Here is a 19,623-nt window from a genome sequence, read left to right as displayed (position 1 = left end):
GCTGTTGAATACTTAATTAAAAGTTGTCGTAAAATTTGTTGTGATCCTGAATTTTGTTGTTGATGATTTGAGTTTTTATATAAGTTTGTATTTGTCATTGTTTTTTATTATTTGATTATTAGAAATTATTATTGAAATATTTTTATTCTAAATTTTTGTTGCTGATGTGATATGTATTATTGATTAGTTCATTACTGATTACTTTATTAGAACTTAAAGTTATTTAGAATTTTTTATTTTGTGAATTATTAATGATAAAATATGAGCAAGTTATTAGGTAAAATTATAAAATTTTAAATTTTATTAGTTAATAAATTATTAAATTTAAATATTTAAAATTTGTATATTAAATTTTTAATAAATTTATTTTAAATTAAACTAGTTAAATCCGAGTTAAACTTTTAAATCATTGAACCCGTCACTTTACCAATTTATTGACCGATTCGATTCTCACAACCTTGGTACAAATATTAAATTCCAATTTGCATTGTTTTCATAGTATGAGACAGTAAATTCCCTCTCTTATCCGTAGTGCAAAATATTAAAATTAGGAATAGAAACTGTGAACGAACGCTTGAAAGAAATATTTAGTAGTATATATTTATTTGTTTGCAATATACAAATACATAATGCATTTATTACATGAATTTACATCCTTGCAAATGCAACTTAAAAAGACAAGAAATGCAACGGATTGATCAACTAAAAATAAATTATGTAACATGCTTGCCAGGGAGAAACAACTCAACTCTCTACACACCATTCTATATATATTGCGAGGCTTCACCATTCACCATTTAAGCTTTGCCGGAAAATACTGCAAAACATGTCATAATAAAAGAATAAGAACCCCAAATTCTTAAACTAAAACACAGAATATTAAATTAAGAAAAAAAACTATAAAATTTGGTCTCACCTTCTCAATGAGGGATTGATAGTATGGCTTAACTTTTTCAACGTCAACTAACACTTTACTCTTGCTATACAGATCATATTTGCTACACAAAATTACGAGTGATATATGAGAAATATTAGAGCTCAATATTTTGGATCATATTTATGATTTATAATTTAGTATTTATAGTAATGTTAGCTAAATGTTAATAAAAAATAATAAATTTTGTTACTCATATGATATTGTTCGTGATATAATTAACAAGAAGCATAAGAATATGTGAAAAAAAAGATACATTTAAGTTAAACACGAACTTACTTAAAAATATGGAGCCATTTTAGGTTCTCACGATCTTCGTCATTCATGAGATGAGAGTATGCACCTTCCTTATGTAAAGCTGCAATACAAGATTATACATCATTATGCAAAATTTTTATAGATGGATATATAGCGCATGATGAAAAAGCTTACGATAGAAAGAATGATATCTGATGATGAATAATCCTGCTGAAGGTAGAGTGCAACCATTTTCCTTAGCAACCTAAAGATACAAAAGTGTGCTATTTAGCAAATCCAAAGTTCAAATAATACATAAAAGAGCAAATTAAATTATTATCAAAATGACATATAATAATGTTTGGATTTTTTTTTCAATTTTTTTAATTATTTTTGTTATTTTAAATTCTAAACCTAAATCATAGATCCTAAAATATAAATCTTAAATCATAAATATTCCAAAAAAGAAGAATTTTTAAAATAAAACTAACATTTTTTCAATTGAAAATAAATATATATAATCATTGAAAATCATTGTGTTTATGTAAAGAACTGAATATAGACTTACCAAATACATATAGTCATCATGTCCCCATGACATCATTACATTTTCAAGTCCACATCCATTGGTGTAGATTCCATCCTTAGTGTTATAAGCAGGGTTTTTTATATCCGGGTTCTCCTTAAAAAACTACAACGTGAAAAAAACTTTAATTAGTTGCTAGTTTAAGATAAGAAACTCATCAAACCATTAAAAGTTATGTATAATAAACAACTTGTTTACCTTGTGGTGAATGTTTGCTTCGTCAAAAGCACAACCAACAGGAAATGTATCTCCTTCAAATATGTATTTGTTATAATCGTTTAGTTGAATGTTAAATTTAAAGTTACACTAATTAATAGGATTGAAAAAAATTAATTATGTAAATATGGTTGAGTGAAAGTTCTCACCAACAACCGCCCATTGAGGAAGCTCTCCAAATTGAGGAAGAAGAAGAATCTTTCCAAGATCTAAAATAAGTCAACACATACAATCATTTGTTAACTCCTCATCATAATCTAAGATATGTTGTGTCTCTCAACAAATAAAAGACGTTTAGGTTTCATCATATTAAATAAAAAGAATATTATGATTATGATAAAGTCTTTCTTGTTTTATTTTCCATAGTTTTCACAATTTGGTAGGTCAAGGATTAATTTACTATAGATTAAAGCTTTATTTAAGAGTATGTCACTAGCCAATAAATTATTACATATATAAGATGGGATTTGAACTTCTACTACATTTTTAGGCAGACAAATAAGTTTATCGTTTTACTAATTTAAGTTGGTTTATAATCTATTAAGTATTTTAGTTTCTCTTTTAGACAAGCTTTATGTATACTAAAGGAATATGCATATACCATGAATGAGTGCGGTCAAATGCAACCAATCTTCATTAGGATAGTCTTTTCTAATGGCTTCAGTAGATTGCAACAAATGTTGAATTTGAGGTTCATCCAAATCAGGATCACTATCGTCCACTACTTGATTTAGCAGCTCACAACATTCTCATATGCTCATTTCTGCTCTATTCAATTTTTCATAGTTCTCCCTCATTTTCTTCACCTGTTATAGCATTATATATTCATGAGTCCGATGACATTGCTTAGAAAGCATAGATAGATAAATGATTTTGAATAAAAGTTTGCTTACAAAGTCATATGTTTGGTTTATGTGCTGCAATCTATAGAATTCTTCTACACCTTTTTGCCTTTCACTTTCAGCATCATAAGCCCTGCCAAACCCCATAAAACATAAGCTCTAAAACATAAACCTTCATTCATGATCATTACACCAAATCTTACATATAGAGGCAGTTTTTTTACGACAATTTTTTAAAACCGTCACTAAATTTTATTTAATGAAGGTTGATGCGACGGATATCTGTGAAAACATTTCAAAACTGCCGCAATATTTCAGTTTTTGTTGTAGTGGATCAATAATTAAAGATAAATGAGAGAATCTAAAATGAAGTTGATACCTAAAAGAGTGGCCAAATGAATTAATTTCTGGTGCTGTAAATCCATTATGTGACACGCCATTCAACGTAACCTCGTTTGTATCCTTAGTGACATGATTGTGCACATTCTTCTCATCAAATTGTGACCCTAAAAACATGTCACAATGTTACAAACGCTACTTCTGAATGAATAGAAACCGAATAGAAATAATAAAATAAAGGCTATGTTAAGAAGAAAATTTAATCATACCAAGGGCAGATTGGTCAACTAGAGTAGTAGCCATTTTGTTGTAATTAAAGACAAAATGTACTGGAGAAAATTATTAAAAAGCAATAGGTAAAGAAAAAGAAATTTTGAATGAAACTGCTATGCCAAAATCCTTAGACGACAAGGGTTTATATACTTCAACAAAAAGTCCTTGATGAAAAATTTGAAATCTTTAAGTCCTCAACGAAAAAAAAAAGGATATGGATAACAAATTTAGAATCATACTATTCTAAGTAACTTGTAATCTCGATCCGACTCAAGATTGTTAATCTCAACGTCAGCATTTGGTATCTATCATCTTAAAATTTATTTATTACCAATTATAAGTTGTACTATATGCTAAAAAGAATTGAATTTTCAAATCTTTAACAATCTGTATACCGAGATCTTTATCAACATGAGTGACAACTCACATATTAACCGTAAAATTAACCATACGCACTCAAATCAATATTAAAATATAAAAAATACATTAAAATAAAGTTATATATATATAAATATAATTAATGTATTTTATAAAAATATGAGAATGTATTATATTAACTGAAATTATTAAAATATATTTAATAAATAGTATATAAATAATATATTTATTCATTATATTTATATTCATTGTCTTTAATTTAAAATATACCAAATAAATAAATAAAAATAATTAAATTTCACATAACTATAAACAAATATAACATAACTTAAAAAATCGTATACAAGAAATACCATTTTAAAAATGGAATCACATAATTATTGCATGCCAATTGAGAAACTTAAGATTAAAAGCTAATTATTTTAACATTACTATATTATTATTATTATTTTGTAATATTAAAATTGAGTTTCTTCAATTAACAGCATAATTGATATGGTATATTTTTTTAAGATATTTTTTAATTTATTTAATTTGATTCATTTAAATACGTTAATTAATTATTTATTTATTTAATTTGATTGAGATAAAATATTTAATATTTTGTTTGACCACATTAACTATAACTAATAAATTATATTAATTATTTGATCTAACTGGATTAAATAAATTGATTTTTTTTAATTTACATTCATTTTTTTATATATATATTTTGATTAATGGTTTTTAAGAGTGTCATAATTAATCATTTATTTGATTTGATTGAGATAGATATTAAATTATTTAATATTTTATTTGACTATATTACTATAACTAATCAATTATATTAATTATTTGATTTGACTTAAATAAATAAATAAATTTTATTTTAATTTATATTAATTTTTTCATCTTATGTATTTTGATTATTAGTTTTTAAAAATGTTATAATTTTTACATGGCATATTTGTAAGATGTGTTTTATTTATTTAACTTATTTTATTGAGCCAAAGATTCATACTTAATTTATTATATCAATTATTTAATTTAGTTAATTCAATTTATTGTCACGTTAATATTTTGTTATTTATCAAAAGTTTTTCTTTATTTCTTTCCTTGATCCTAAATGTTTTTATTTCAATTTTTAGATTTTTATTCATTTTTTATATTTCTCTTTTATTTTAACATCAAATCTAATATTTTTATTAATATTTTCTTGTAATTTATTGTCTAATAGTTATATGTCCACCATCAATTATATGGTCGCGAATATTTCTTCAATTTATTAAAAAAACACAATTTTATTTTTTTTCTTTACCTATTTCTGTATTTCATAACTTATTCACGTAAAAGGTCATATATGCTAGAATAGAATCTCATTCTTTTACCAATAGTTATTTCATTCGGTAATACATTTTTTTTCTTCTATGATGCAATATTTCTACCTTTTTTATAAACTATAAAATATTATTATTTGTTATTGTGCTCTATTTTTTTTGTTCCTATTTATTTATATTTTTATAAATTTTTATTGTGAATTTTATCATTTTTATCTCATACAAATTTATTTATTATAACTCTTTATATATGTTGAGTCTTTTCAATATTTATATTATATTTTTTACGTGTTTAATTTTATTTCTAATTTGAAAGATTTAGTGATAAAATAATATTAATATACTGTTTTGTATTTTCTTCTTTGTCTTTTTTACTTACCTCCCTTTTTATAGGAATTATGAATAATTATATATAATGATATTTATGTATAAAAGATAAATATAAATTATATCTTATATTTTCTTAGTAAAATTTTTATTGTATACTTTGAAATAGAAAAAATATTATAAATTACTTTGGACCAATATCTCTGTCATCATTATTATAAGATATACAATAATAAAGAAAGAAAGAAAAAAATAGAATGAGAAAGAAGAGTAGTTGTATTAGGAATCAATGAGAAACTGTATTGAATGATAAGAGTGTTTTACACATTATAGTTGCTGCTATATATAGATATGTTAGTTAGCATTCTAACTGCCTTGTTGTACCATACTTCTATATATATAGGGCTAGCAATGGGTAGGGTAGGATCCTAACCCTATTCGCAAATTGAAAACTTTTTAAAAATTTTACCCTACTTTACTTGTGGGTTAAGAATTTCTCAACCTTAATCCTATCCGCACCCTAAAATTCTGAACCCTACCTTACCCGCAGAAAAATAAAAAGTTTTTAAACAAATATAAAATTTAATCATTCTAAATTTCATACATATTAATAAAATAGAAAATAAAAAACTAAGTTCAAATTAAAATTAAAAACAATAAAATCTTTAAAGAAATTCAACATAAAATGACAAATAATATAATCATCAATTAGTTTAGTAGTTATTTTAAATTCTTATAAGAAAAAGATTGTGAGTTCAACACTCACTTTCTTCACTACATACATAACTTTTACATATATATTATATAATATATTAGGGGTGTGGATAGGGTAGGATAGGGTATACCTGAACCCGTACTCTATCCTACTCACAGGCAAACTCGCACCACACCCTATCCTACCCGCAACGGGGCGGGTAGACCACCTTACCCGAACTGTTCAGGTTAGGTATCCACGGGTAGGATATATATTGCTAGCCCTATATATATATAGCCTAAGATCCTCCCTCAAATTCAGGGAGGTTGTATAGACAACTTGCGTTTGTCCCTGAACTTGTCAAACAGAAATGCAATCAATGGTTTTGTTAGAAAATCTGGAACTTACTTAGTGCCTGGAACATGTGCTACAGCAACAATAGCTTGCATTACTTGATCCCTTAAAAAAAATAAGTTTAGCTCAAAAGTGTTTGATCCTATCATGAAGAATTAAATTGTAAGCTATAAGGATAGTAGACATATTATCACAAAAAATAATAGGGAAAGTGGTGCTTGATTGATGAAATTCTGACAGTAACATTTGAATCCAAATAATTATGAGAACACTGTTGTTAGAACTCTAAATTCAGCCTCTGTAGAGCTCCTAGTTACAACGGATTTCTTTGTGCATTTCCATGAAATTAAGTTCGATCCATAGTAAACACATACCCAAAGATTGCACGACAATCATCTACATCTGTTGTCCAATCTGATTCTGAAAAGGAAGTTAAACGAAGTTTATTAGTCTTATGAAATTGAAGAGTTAAATTATAAGTATCTGCCAAATATCTAAGAACTCATTTTGTTGTTATTCAGTGATCTTGACTTGGATTTTCCATGAATTTACTCAACTTATTTACTGAGAAAGAGATATCTGGTCTAGTAATTATTATATACTACAATCCCCCAATGATTGATCTACAAAGAGAGGGGTCTTCAAATGGAGTTCCTGTATTTGCAGTCAATTTAGATTTACTAACCATATGAGTAATTACTGGTTTTGCTTCTTGCATTCTAGCTCTTGTGAGAAGTTCTTTAATGTATTTATTTTGATTCAATGGATTAAATAATCAAAGTGAACTATAGCTTCAATACCTAAAAAAAATTAACTCTCTTATGTATTTAAGAAAAAAGGTGGAATGCAATCTATTTAAGACGGTAGAAATCTTAGATTCATTACTAACATATCATCTACATAAATTAAAATATACATCACTAAATTTAGAGTGAACCTTGTGAAGAGAGAAGGATCTGACTTGGTGCCATGTATATTATTATGAACAAAAATAGGTGGTTGGATCATGTATATTATTTCGTATAAAGTGCCATTTAAGAAGGCATTGTGAAAATCATACTGTTTTACCTTTCATCCATTAGACAAAGCTAGTTAGTATGATCCTAATTGTTACAAGTTTTATAACTGGTGAGAAGACTTGATCAAAGTCTACCCCAGCCATTTGAGTATAACCTCTAGAAAGCCTGACTTTTTGACTTGCAACTTTTTCTTGAGCATTCTTTTTTAGAGTAAAATCCATTTTGCAGCTGATGACTTTTTCATTCGGGGAAAGTTTCAGTAAGGCCTATGTCTTGTGATGCAAGAAAGCTTGATATTCAACCATCATAGTCTCTTTCCATTTTGGTAGTTTTAAAGCAATTTAAACAGACTTGGAAATTTGATGGGAACGGCCTAAATCTGCATCAGATGAAGTAACATATAGTGCCTTTAGTTGCAAGGCTCCAGTTTTAGACCTTGTCTTCATTGAATGTAAATTTTGATTTGTGGTAGGATTTAAGTTACAAGATGATGACGTAAAAGGTAAGTTGATCTCAATATTTTGAGATAGGTATTAGATTATCAGCATGTGTAGGACAAAATTGTTGTTGCTGTTGAGGTAAAGTATTTCTAAGAGATGTACTGTTATCTAAAGATGAAGAATCTGGTAGATAATTAGAATTATATGATTCTTTTGAATGGTGATTATTAGAGTAAACAAATACGTTAATATGATTATGAGGATCTATATGAGAAGGGGAGAACTGGGATAGTAGGTAAGAGTTCAGAAACAATATATGTGCTAGAAAAAAAAGTGATTGTCAGATTTTTTAAATAGTGTCATAAATGAAAATTTATTCTCATGAAATATAACATCCCTAGAAATTATGAGTTTGCCATTTGTACATAAGCATTTGTAACCTTTTTTATTTGTAGAGTAACGAAGAAACAAATAAGGTTGAGATCTTAACTCAGGTTTGTGTTGATTGCAAGGTCTCATGTTAAGATAGCATAAACAACCAAACACCTTAAGAAAGCCATAGTTTAAAGCATGATGAAATAAGAGTTCATAAGGTGATTTGTTATTTATAACAATAGAAAGCATACGATTGTAATAACAATAGAGAAAGCTTCATCTAAATAGTATAAGGGAAGAAAAGTAGTAGCTGGTAGAGTTAGACCAGTCTCTACTATGTGCCTATACTTCCTTTCAGCAAGGCCATTTATTTTCTTGTGGAGTATACGGACATGTAAGTCTATATATGAGCTATGCCTTCATCCCTTAAGTACTGATAAAATTCATTTGAAAAGTGTTGAGTTTAGAGAACTAAACTATGATTAAGATGATAACTAAACATTATTTGATTAATATCAAATTGTTTGTGTAATGTTTTTTGTTTAGTGTGCAGAATTTGAATTAATCACACTGGCCCAAAAAGCATAAAAATGATCCCAAACTAAGTCAAGCCCATATACATACACAATATAACTCAAGAAGATATCTGCTATACTCACTATATCACTCATAAGAAACAAAAGCAAATGTCAAGCCCAATAAAGAAAGAAAACAAATTGGCCCATAATCAAATTTAAGCCCATACGGTGGTCCATAACCAAAACTCACTCTTTTGAACTTGAATTTCATTTCATTCAAACACTCCACACCATCGAAACCAAAACTCTCTCTTCTCTTTCTTTTACATCACATCACTCTGAAACAAAAATAAAGAATGGAAAAGTTTTGAAGCTAGAGCAAAGGGAAGATCAAAAAGCTAGTTTCCATTTTCAGGCAAAGAAGAGAAAGTAAAAGGGGCTATAGCAAAAAAGAAAGATCTAATCTAAAAATAAAATCACAAAAAAGGTGATTTCTCCATTTGTTCTTCATCAAGGAACGGTAAAGAAATCAACTTTGAACAAGCACCGAATTGAAAAATGAAGAAACTGAAGTCAATGGTGCTCTATGTTGCTTATCAAATATAAAAAATTACACTTGGGGCCAAAGCAAGGATGCATGGCTCAGATTCAAGAAGCAAGATGAAAAAGGTTGAAAGAGAAGATTGAAAGTATGGTTGTATGTCACTGCTCTCTCTCTCTCTCTATATATATATATATATATATATATATCTCTCTCCTCTATGAACGCTGCTGTTGCATTCTAATCTTGGGAGAAGAAAAATCAATATGTGCTGAAGCAATGTTTCAAGCCTTGAAACTTCATTCCTTTATAATATGGTTGAATGGCCAAGGATTGGGGTAAGGAGTGAAAAGCACATAGCTTGGGTCATCATAGTTCACTGAGCCATTTTATTCTTCTCCTTCATGGCTTTTGGTGCACGAAATTGTGATCTCTAATAATGGCATTCAACTTGGTATGCGCGTTTATAATTCAGCAGTTTCTTCACAACCTCGCACAACTAACCAGCAAGTGCACTGAGTCGTCCAAGTAATAAACCTTACGTGAGTAAGGGCCGATCCCACGGAGATTGTTGGTATGAAGCAAGCTATGATTATCTTGAAAATCTCAGTCAGGAGAATAATAAATGGTTATGGAGTTTTCGAATAATAATAATAATAATAAATAAACAGAAATTAAAAATAGAAATACTTATGTAAATCATTGATGGGAATTTCAGATAGGCGTATGAAGATGCTGTGCTCCTTCTGAATCTCTGCTCCTACTGCCTTCCTTCAATCCTTCTTACTCCTTTCCATGGCAAGTTGTATGTAGGGCATCACCGTTGTCAATGGCTACATCCCATCCTCTCAATGAAAATGGTCCAAATGCTCTGTCACAGCACGGCTAATCATTTGTCGGTTCTCGATCATGTCGGAATAGAATCCCTTGATCCTTTTGTGTTTGTCATCACGCCCAACAATTGCGAGTTCGAAGCTCGTCACAGTCATTCAATCCCTGAATCCTACTCGGAATACCACAGACAAGGTTTAGAATTTCTGGATTCTCATGAATACCGCCATCAATTCTAGCTTATACTACGAAGATTCTGATTAAGGAATCCAAGAGATACGCGCCCGGTCTAAGGTAGAACGGAAGTGGTTGTCAGTCACGCGTTCATAGGTGAGAATGATGATGAGTGTCATGGATCATCACATTTGTCATGGTGAAGTGCAACGAATATCTTAGAACAGGAATAAACTGAATTGAATAGAAAATAGTAGTAATTGCATTAAAACTTGAGGTACAGCAGAGCTCCACACCCTTAATCTATGGTGTGTAGAAACTCCACCGTTGAAAATACATAAGTGGTAAAGGTCCAAGCATGGCCGAATCGCTAGCCCCCATGAATGTGATCAATAGTCTCCTAAGATGAATGATGGAATAAAACCGAGACCAAAGATGTCTAATACAATAGTAAAATGTCCTATTTATACTAGACTAGCTACTAGGGTTTACAGAAGTAAATAATTGATGCAGAAATCCACTTCCGGGGCCCACTTGGTGTGTGCTTGGGATGAGCTTGAGCTTTACACGTGCAGAGGCTTCTTTTGGAGTTGAACGCCAAGTTGTAACATGTTTTTGGCATTCAACTCTGGTTCGTGACGTGTTTCTGGCGTTTGACTCTAGAATGCAGCATGGAACTGGCGTTGAGCGCCAGTTTACATCGCCTAATCACGAATAAAGTATGGACTATTATATATTTCTGGAAATCTCTAGATGTCTACTTTCCAACGCCGTTGCGATTGCACCATTTGGAGTTCTCTAGCTCCAGAAAATCCATTTCGAGTGCAGGGAGGTCAGAATCCAACAACATCAGCAGTCCTTTGTCAGCCTTCTATCAGAGTTTTGCTCAGGTCCCTCAATTTCAGCCAGAAAATACCTGAAATTATAGAAAAACACACAAACTCATAGTAAAGTCGAAAAATGTGAATTTAGCATAAAAACTAATGAAAACATCCCTAAAAGTAGCTAGATCCTACTAAAAATTACCTAAAAACAATGCCAAAAAGCGTATAAATTATCCGCTCATCACAACACCAAACTTAAATTGTTGCTTGTCCCCAAGCAACTGAAAATCAAATAGGATAAAAAGAAGAGAATATACTATAAAGCTCAAAATATCAATGAATATTAGTTCTAACTAGATGAGCGGGACTTGTAGCTTTTTGCTTCTGAACAGTTTTGGCATCTCACTTTATCCTTTGAAGTTTAGAATGATTAGCATCTCTAGGAACTTAGAATTTCAGATAGTGTTATTGATTCTCCTAGTTAACTTTGTTGATTCTTGAACACAGCTACTTTTATGAGTCTTGGTCGTGGCCCTAAGCACTTTGTTTTCCAATATTACCACCGGATACATAAATGCCACAGACACATGACTGGGTGAACCTTTTTAGATTGTGACTCAGCTTTGCTAAAGTCCCCAGTTAGAGGTGTCCAGAGCTCTTAAGCACACTCTTTTTTTGCTTTGGATCACGACTTTAACCACTCAGTCTCAAGCTTTTCACTTGGACCTGCATGCCACAAGCACATGGTTAGGGACAGCTTGATTTAGCCACTTAGGCCTGGATTTTATTTCCTTGGGCCCTCCTATTCATTGATGCTCAAAGCCTTGGATCCTTTTTACCCTTGCCTTTTGGTTTTAAGGGCTATTGGCTTTTTCTGCTTGCTTTTTCTTTTTCTTTCTATTATTTTTTTTGCCATTTTTTTCGCAAGCTTTTGCTATTCACTGCTTTTTCTTGCTTCAAGAATCAATTTCATGATTTTTTAGATTATCAATAGCATTTCACTTTGTTCATCATTCTTTCAAGAGCCAACAATTTTAACATTCATAAACAACAAGATAAAAAAATATGCACTGTTCAAGCATTCATTCAGAAAACAAAAAGTATTGTCACCACATCAATATAATTAAACTAAATTCAAGGATAAATTCGAAAATCATGTACTTCTTGTTCTTTTGTATTAAAAACATGTTTCATTTAAGAAAGGTGAAGGATTCATGGAATTATTGATAGCTTTATGACATAGTTACTACATACTAATGATCATGTAATAAAGACACAAACATAGATAACATAAAGCTCAAAAATCAAAAAATAGAGAAATAAGAACAAGGAATGAGTCCACCTTAGTGATGGTGGCGCTTTCTTCTTGAAGAACCAATGATGTCCTTGAGCTCTTCTATGTCTCTTCCTTGCCTTTGTTGCTCCTCCCTCATTGCTCTTTGATCTTCTCTAATTTCATGGAGAATGATGGAGTGTTCTTGATGTTCCACCCTTAATTGATCCATATTGTAACTCAAGTCTTCTAGAGAAGTGTTGAGTTGTTCCCAATAGTTGTTGGGAGGAAAGTGCATCCCTTGAGGCATCTCCGGGATTCCTTGGTGATGAGCTTCCTCATGCATCTCTTGGGATCCATGAGTGGGCTCTCTTGTTTGCTCCATCTTCTTCTTAGTGATGGGCTTGTCCTCTTCAATAAGGATGTCTCCTTCTATGATAACTCCAGCTGAGTAGCATAGATGGCAAATAAGATGAGGAAAAGCTAGCCTTGCCAAGGTAGAGGGCTTTTCGGCTATTTTGTAGAATTCAAGGGAGATGACTTCATGAACTTCTACTTCCCCTCCAATCATGATGCTATAGATCATGATGGCCCGATCCACAGTAACTTCGGATTGGTTGCTAGTGGAGATGATGGAGCGTTGGATGAACTCCAACCATCCTCTAGCCACAGGCTTGAGGTCCAGTCTTCTTAATTGAACCGGCTTGCCTTTAGAGTCTCTTTTCCATTGAGCTCCTTTAACACATATGTCCATAAGGACTCGGTCCAACCTTTGATCAAAGTTGACCCTTTTAGTGTAGGGGCGTGCATCTCCTTGCATTATGGGCAAGTTGAACGCCAACCTCACATTTTTTGGACTAAAATCTAAGTATTTCCCCCGAACCATTGTAAGATAATTCTTTGGATTCGGGTTCACACTTTGATCATGGTTCCTAGTGATCTATGCATTGGCATAGAACTCTTGAACCATTAAGATTCTGACTTGTTGAATGGGGTTAGTCAAAACTTCCCAACCTCTTCTTTGGATCTCATGTCGGATCTCTGGATACTCATTTTTCTTGAGCTTGAAAGGGACCTCGGGGATCACCTTCTTCTTGGCCACAACTTCATAGAAGTGGTCTTGATGGGCTTTGGAGATGAATCTCTCCATCTCCCATGACTCGGAGGTGGAAGCTTTTGTCTTCCCTTTCCCTTTTCTTGAGGTTTCTTCGGCCTTAGGTGCCATCAATGGTTATGGAAAAATAAAAAGCTATGCTTTTACCACACCAAACTTAGAATATTGCTCGCCCTCAAGCAAGAGAAGAAAGAAGAAGAAAATATGGAGAAAAGGGAGAAGTGTGTGGTTTCGGCCAAGGTGAAGAAGAGAGGGTTGTGGTTTGTGAAAATAAAGAAGGATAGAGGGGTTTATATAGTGAAGGGAGAGGGAGTAGGTTCGGCTATTTAGGGTGGGTTTGGGTGGGAAAGAGAATTTGAATTTTGAAGGTAGGTGGGGTTTTTGGGGAAGAGTTGGTGGATGTGAGTGGTGAAGAGGTGATAGGGAAGAGAGATTGAGGTGATTGGTGAAGGGTTTTGGGGAAGAGTGTTTATTGGGTTGTGTGAAGAGGAGAAAAGGTAAGTTGAGGTAGGTGGGGATCCTGTGGGGTCTACAAATCCTGAGATGATCTTGTGGGGTCCACAAATCCTGAGGTGTCAAGGATTTACATCCCTGCACCAATGAGGCGTGTAAAACGCCCTTTTCATGCAATCCTGGCGTTCAACGCCAGATTGGTGCTTGTTTCTGGCGTTGAACGCCAGCTTCATGCTTGTTTTGGGCGTTCAACGCCCATTTACGGCATGTTTCTGGCGTTGAACGCCAGTTCCATGCTTGTTTCTGGTGTTCAGCGCCAGCTTTCCTCAGGATGTATTCCTGGCGTTTAAACGCCAGGATGTTGCTTGTTTCTGGCGTTCAACGCCAGATCCATGCTCTGTTCTGGCGTTGAACGCCAGCCTGATGCTCCTTACTGGCGTTTAAACGCCAGTAAGACCTTCCTCCAGGGTGTGCTTTTTCTTCTGCTATTTTTTTATTCTATTTTTAATTTTAGTATTTATTTTGTGACTCCTCATGATCATGAACCTAATAAAACAAAAAAGAAAAATAAAAATAAAAATAGAATTAGATAAATAAAAATTGGGTTGCCTCCCAATAAGCGCTCCTTTAATGTCACTAGCTTGACAGTGGGCTCTCATGGAGCCTCAAAGGTGATCAGGTCAATGTTGTAGACTCCCAACACCAAACTTAGAGTTTGAATGTGGGGATTCAACACCAAACTTAGAGTTTGGCTGTGGCCTCCCAACACCAAACTTAAAGTTTGATTGTGGGGGCTCTGTTTGACTCTGTACTGAGAGAAGCTTTTCATGCTTCCTCTCTATTGTTAAAGAAGAACACCCTTGGGTCTTAAACACAAGGTAGTTCCCATTCAATTGAAGGACTAATTCTCCTCTGTTAACATCTATCACAGCTCCTGCTGTGGCTAGGAAAGGTCTTCCAAGGATGATGCATTCATCCTCCTCCTTCCTAGTGTCTAAGATTATGAAATCAGCAGGGATGTAAAGGCCTTCAACCTTTACCAACACGTCCTCTACCAATCCATAAGCTTGTCTTACTGACTTGTCTGCCATTTGCAATGAGAATATGGCAGGCTGTATCTCAATGATCCCCAGCTCTCTATTACAGAGAGTGGCATAAGATTTATGCCTGACCCTAAGTCACACAAAGCCTTTTCAAAGGTCATGGTGCCTATGGTACAGGGTATTAAGAATTTACCAGGATCTTGTTTCTTTTGAGGTAAAGTTTGCTGAACCCATGTATCTAGTTCCCCAATGAGCAAGGGAGGTTCACCTTCCCAAATCTTATTACCAAACAACTTGGCATTCAGCTTCATGATAGCTCCTAGATATTGAGCAACTTGCTCTCCAACATCTTCATCCTCTTCAGAGGAAGAATAGTTTTCAGAGCTCATGAATGGCAGAAGGAGGTTTAATGTGATCTCTATGGTCTCTATATGACCTTCAGATTCCTTTAAGTCCTCAACAAGGAACTCCTTCTTGCTTGAGAGACGTCCCCTGAGGTCTTCCTCATTGGAATTCACGTCCTCTCCTTCCTCTCTAGGTTCGGCCATGTTGATTATGTCAATGTCCTTACACTCTCTTTTTGGATTCTCTTCAGTATTGCTTGGGAGAGTACTAGGAGGAGTTTCAGTGACTTTCTTACTCAGCTGGCTGGTGGACGAAATTGTGATCATCAATGTTGTATTCTTTGTTGTTGTATGGAATAGTTATAATGGCTCTTTGCTATGTGTGGACACAACTCCGTTCAACTAACCAGCAAGTGTACTGGGTCGTCCAAGTAATAAACCTTACGTGAGTAAGGGTCGATCCCACAGAGATTGTTGGTATGAAGCAAGCTATGGTCATCTTGTAAATCTCAGTCAGGCGGATAATAATTGATTATGGATTTTCGAATAATAATAAATAATAAACAGAAAATAAAGATAATTAAAATAGGATAGAAATACTTATGTAAATTAATGGTGGGAATTTCAGATAGGCGTATGGAGATACTGTGCCCTTTCTTTTTCTACTTTCCTACTTCTTCCTTCCAGTTCTTTCATTCCTTCTTATGGCAAACTGTTTGTAGGGCATCACCGTTGTCAATGGCTACATCCCATCCTCTCAGTGAAAAAGGTCCAAATGCTCTGTCACAGCACGGCTAATCATCTGTCGGTTCTCAATCAGGTTGGAATAGAATCCCTTGATTCTTTTGCGTCTGTCACTAACGCCCAGCCTTCAGGAGTTTGAAGCTCGTCACAGTCATTCAATTCCAGAATCCTACTCGGAATACCACAGACAAGGTTTAGACTTTCCGAATTCTCATGAATTTCACCATCAATCTAGCTTATACCACGAAGATTCTATTTAAGGAATCTAAGAGATACGCGCTCGGCCTAAGGTAGAACGGAAGTGGTTGTCAATCACGCGCGTTCATAGGTGAGAATGATGATGAGTGTCACGGATTATCACATTCATCAAGTTGAAGTGCAACGAATATCTTAGAATAGGAATAAAGAGAATTGAATAGGAAATAGTAGTAATTGCATTAAAACTTGAGGTACAGCAGAGCTCCACACCCTTAATCTATGGTGTGTAGAAACTCCACCGTTGAAAATACATAAGTTAAAGATTCAGGCATGGCCGAATGGCCAGCCCCCCAAAACGTGATCAATAGTCTCCTCAGATGAAGAATAAAATAAAACTGAGACCAAAGATGTCTAATACAATAGTAAATTATCCTATTTATACTAGACTAGCTACTAGGGTTTACATGAGTAAGTAATTGATGCATAAATCCACTTCCGAGGCCCACTTGGTGTGTGTTTGGGCTGAGCTTGATCTATCCACGAGCTGAGGCTTCTTTTGGAGTTGAACGCCAAGTTGTAACGTGTTTTGGACGTTCAACTCTGGGTCGTGATGAGTTTCTGGCGTTTTACTCCAGACAGCAGCATGGAACTGGCGTTGAGCGCCTGTTTACGTCGTCAATTCCCGAATAAAGTATAAACCATTATATATTGCTGGAAAGCTCCGGATGTCTACTTTCTAACGCCGTTGAGAGCGCGCCATTTGGAGTTCTGTAGCTTCGGAAAATATATTTCCAGTGCAGGAAGGTCAGATTCCAACAGCATCAGCAGTCCTTTGTCAGCCTCCTATCAGAATTTTGCTCAAGTCCCTCAATTTCAGCCAGAAATTACCTGAAATCACAGAAAAACACACAAACTCATAGTAAAGTCCAGAAATGTGAATTTAACGTAAAAACTAATGAAAACATCCCTAAAAGTAGCTTAAACTTACTAAAAACTACCTAAAAACAATGCCAAAAAGCGTATAAATTATCCGCTCATCACAACACCAAACTTAAATTGTTGCTTGTTCCCAAGCAACTGAAAATCAAATAGGATAAAAAGAAGAGAATATACTATAAATTCCAAAATATCAATGAATATTAATTCTAATTAGATGAGCAAGACTTGTAGCTTTTTGCTTCTGAACAGTTTTGGCATCTCACTTTTTCCTTTGAAGTTTAGAATGATTGGCTTCTCTAGGAAATTAGAATTTCGGATAGTGTTATTGACTTTCCTAGTTAAGTATGTTGATTCTTGAACACAGCTACTTATGAGTCTTGGCCGTGGCTTTAAGCACTTCATTTTCCAGTATTACCACCGAATACATAAATGCCACAGACACACGACTGGGTGAACCTTTTCAGATTGTGACTCAGCTTTGCTAGAGTCCCCAGTTAGAGGTGTCCAGAGCTCTTAAGCACACTCTTTTTGCTTTGGATCACGACTTTAACCACTCAGTCTCAAGCTTTTCACTTGGACCTTCATGACACAAGCACATGGTTAGGGACAGCTTGATTTAGCCGCTTAGGCCTGGATTTTATTTCCTTGGGCCCTCCTATCCATTGATGCTCAAAGCCTTGGATCCTTTTTACCCTTGACTTTTGGTTTTAAGGGCTATTGGCTTTTTCTGCTTGCTTTTTTTCGCAAGCTTTTGCTTTTTTTCATTGCCTTTTCTTGCTTCAAGAATCAATTTTATGATTTTTCAGATCATCAATAACATTTTTCTTTGTTTCTCATTCTTTCAAGAGCCAACAATTTTAACATTCATAAACAACAAGATCAAAAATATGCACTGTTCAAGCATTCATTCAGAAAACAAAAAGTATTGTCACCACATCAATATAATTAAACTAAATTCAAAGATAAATTCGAAATTCATGTACTTCTTGTTCTTTTGAATTAAAACATTTTTTCATTTAAGAGAGGTGAAGGATTCATGGAATTATTTATAACTTTAAGAGATAGTTACTAACTACTAATGATCATGAAGTAGAGACACAAAATATAGGTAAACATATAAAAACCGAAAAGCAGAAAAAAATAAGAATAAGGAATGAATCCACCTTAGTGGCGTCTTCTTCTTGAAGGACCAACAATGTCCTTAAGCTCTTCTATGTCCCTTCCTTGCCTTTGTTGCTCCTCCCTCATTGCTCTTTGATCTTCTCTTATTTCATGGAGAATGATGGAGTGCTCATGATGTTCCACCCTTAATTGTTCCACATTGTAGCTCAATTCTTCTAGGGAAGTGTTGAGTTGTTCCCAATAGTTGTTGGGAGGAAAGTGTATCCCTTGAGGCATCTCAGGGATTTCTTGATGATGAGCTTCCTCTTGCATCTCTTGAGATCCGTGGAGGGTCTCTCTTGCTTGCTCTATCCTCTTCTTGGTGATGGGCTTATTCTCTTCAATGAGGATGTCTCCTTCTATAATAACTCCAGCTGAGTAACATAGATGGCAAATAAGATGAGGAAAAGCTAGCCTTGCCATGGTGGAGGACTTTTTGGCTATTTTGTAGAATTCATAGGAGATGACTTCATGAACTTCTACTTCCTCTCCAATCATGATGCTATGAATCATGATGGCCCGATCCACAGTAACTTCAGATCGGTTGCTAGTGGGGATGATGGAGCGTTGAATGAACTCTAACCACCCTATAGCCACAGGCTTGAGGTCCAGTCTTTTGTTGAACCGGCTTGCCTTTGGAGTCTCTTTTCCATTGAGCTCCTTCCACACATATGTCCATAAGGACTTGGTCCAACCTTTGATTAAAGTTGACCCTTCTAGTGTAAGGGCGTTCATCTCCTTGCATCATGGGCAAGTGGAATGCCAACCACACATTTTTCGGACTAAAATCTAAGTATTTCCCCCGAACCATTGTGAGATAATTCTTTGGACTCAGATTCACACTTTGATCATGGTTCCTAGTGATCCATGCACTGGCATAGAACTCTTGAACCATTAAGATTCTGACTTGTTGCATGGGGTTGGTTAGGACTTCCCAACCTCTTCTTCGGATTTCATGTCGGATCTCCAGATACTCATTTTTCTTGAGTTTGAAAGGGACCTCAGGGATCACCTTCTTCTTTGCCACAACATCATAGAAGTGGTCTTGATGGCTTTTCGAGATGAATCTTTCCATCTCCCATGACTCGGAGGTGGAAGCTTTTGTCTTCCCTTTTCCTTTTCTAGAGGATTCTCCG

The 19,623-nt window shown here is 33.9% G+C and overlaps 1 pseudogene; it reads right to left on the bottom strand.

Annotated features, from left to right (window-relative positions):
* Positions 1-790: 790 nt before the first annotated feature.
* Positions 791-2,770, bottom strand: LOC112701563 (inositol oxygenase 2-like; annotated as a pseudogene).
* Positions 2,771-19,623: the final 16,853 nt, after the last annotated feature.

This window comes from Arachis hypogaea, chromosome 7, assembly GCF_003086295.3.
Source record: "Arachis hypogaea cultivar Tifrunner chromosome 7, arahy.Tifrunner.gnm2.J5K5, whole genome shotgun sequence".
Taxonomy (NCBI): domain Eukaryota; kingdom Viridiplantae; phylum Streptophyta; class Magnoliopsida; order Fabales; family Fabaceae; genus Arachis; species Arachis hypogaea.
Note: the sequence above shows the minus strand (reverse complement) of the source record. Positions and strands in the feature narration are given on the sequence as shown.